We start from the raw sequence: 2,502 nt of genomic DNA on the forward strand, positions 1-2,502 counted from the left end.
TTTATTTATTTATTTATTTATTTATTTATTTATTTATTTTAGAGTATCGTTTTATAGGTCTTCATCTTCTAAGGCTTACTGCAGTAGGAGGATATCAAGCAGAATCAGCAGGGAGAAAGGTACATGGATCCCAGGATGGAGGAAACCAAATGCAAGCTGTCAAACAAGTGTGAGAACCTACAGGGATGCTGTCTACTATGGAGGCTTCTTCGAGATTCTGTTCCCCGGGTGCATATCAGGAACTGGTCACTGAGGCAGGATCTGCATAGACCTACAACTCCGGACTCCCCAAAGAAAAGCAGGTCTTCAGCATAAGCCACACTGTTTGCCCCTAAAACTCAGGCATAGTGAGCAATCTTATCAGTTATGGAATGGCAAGAAGTCCTCTCGAAAATTCTAGTTCCAACGCGAGACAAGTGCTAGCCCTGCAGGTCCTTTTAAGAGTGGCACTTCAGGATGGCTATCACTCTTTGCCCAACAGTTCTTTGATGCCTGAGTTTTTGACTTGAACACCTTTCCCAATCCCTGCTCTATGGAAGATTAAGTGAGTTACTGCTACCAGAGAATATTCGGAATCCTTCCGACATCCACCATTGGTAAGCAGGTCCCACGTATGCTATGTTAACTATTTTAGGCATGTGAACATACAGAAGAAAATGAGAAGCTTGTGAGCAGCACGCTTTGCTATGGCATCATTAGTAGGTTTCTCACGGCCAGAAGGTTGTAAATCAACATGACACATGCTGATCCTTGAAACTAAAGTCATGCAAACCGTCAGGTCTTGCAGGCAGGGGTAACAATTACCAGTTACAAGCATGTCTATGACTGATATCATTAAAATGAGTACCAAGACTGCTGCAAGGGCAATGATTAATGCTGACTCTGAACCGTCCTGACAGCAGATACAAGGATAGTGATCTAAACTGGAGATTCCAGATGTACTTATCATTAGCTAAAATTTATTTAGGTAAATTAATTTGAGGTTAATTTATGAAACATTCACATATTTCTATACAGTGAGAAGAATACAGACTTGATACTTAACTGACATATGAAAGAAAAAAGACAGATATAAAGAATCAAACAGAAAAACACCTCAAGGAGTCAGGCTGAAAAACGGCTCACAGCATGGAAACAAGGAGTAGCTGCTAAAGTAAGAGTTTTGGGGGGCAGTGGTGAAGTATTATAAACTTGATTGTGATAAGGGTGTACAACTTGTTGCATATACTAAAAACACTGAGGGTTGGTCGTGTTGCTCAGGGATGACTGCTTGACTAGCATGCGCAGGGCCTGGGTTCAATCCCTAACGCTACAAAACAACGAATGCAAAACCCAAAAGAGATGCACTGTATTCCTTATAACTGAGCTATTACAGAGTATGTGAATTACATCTCCAAACCATTGTAGTTAAAAAAAAGGACACAACATGCACAGAATGATTGGCATCAGACAAAGCAGACTTCAGGGCTAGCGATGAATGACAGAAAGATGAATTCAGCAGAAGGTCACAGCCATCCTGTGTGCATCTGCACCTGATCATATCACATCAAACTATGTGAAGTAAAAATGGTAACACAGGAAGAATCAACAGACCAATTCACAAGTCAAGCTGGGGGTGTCAGTACTTCCACTTTATCAACTGACAGGGAATCAGCGAGGATACAGGTAGAGGAGACTTGAGTAACACAATTTGTGTGGCCATCTTACAGAAAGCTACACTGAACGCAAGCAGAACACACGTCTTTTAAAGCAGATACAAAAAAGAAAAAGCATATACAAATTGGTCATTAAGAAAGAACAGATGTTGGGTCAGAAAACAAGATGGGATATCTTAAAACAAACAAACAAACAAACAAACAAACAAAACCACCTTGAAATAGGGCTGAGGGTGTAGCTCAGACGCAGAGTGCTTGCCTATTATGTACTAGGTACAATCCTCACCATCAGAAAAAAAAAAGTGCCAAAAAACTATACAAGTGCCAAAAAAACTATACAAGAACACTGAAATTACCAAGAATATGTTCAATAAAACAATTAATTAAAAATCATTAACAAAAAGATATTTGAAATTTCCAAATATTTGAAAATACAGCACATTTCTAAATAGCCTTGTATTAAAGAAGTAACACCAGCTGGGCATGGTGGTGCAGGCCTGCAATCCAAGCACTTCGGAGGCTGAGGCAGGAGGACTGTTGTGAGTTTAAGACCAGCCTAGGCAGCAAAGTGAGCTCAAGGATACCTTGAACATCATACCAAGTCGTGAGACCCTATCTCAAAAAAAAGGACAAAAAAAGACATAAAAAAGTAACACCAAGAGTATTAGCAAGTATTATTCAAGTACCAAATCTAAAGATACTCTAAGACATGAAAACTACAGACTTCATGAACACAAACAAAAAGTATTTAAATAGTTTTAACAAAACTAGTCCAGTAATGTAACACATAATCCTGATCAAGTGGGATTACTTTGGGGAATATAAATTTTCTTTTCTTTTTTTTTTT

General features: G+C 39.0%; 1 protein-coding gene across 1 annotated transcript in view; it reads right to left on the reverse strand.

Annotated features, from left to right (window-relative positions):
- The window catches only part of Togaram1 (TOG array regulator of axonemal microtubules 1), an 88,276-nt gene that overhangs the window by 7,661 nt on the left and 78,113 nt on the right, over positions 1-2,502 (reverse strand). The window lies entirely within an intron of this gene.

The sequence above is a fragment of the Octodon degus genome, unplaced genomic scaffold (assembly GCF_000260255.1).
Source record: "Octodon degus isolate 3935 unplaced genomic scaffold, OctDeg1.0 scaffold00102, whole genome shotgun sequence".
NCBI classification, from domain to species: Eukaryota; Metazoa; Chordata; class Mammalia; order Rodentia; family Octodontidae; genus Octodon; species Octodon degus.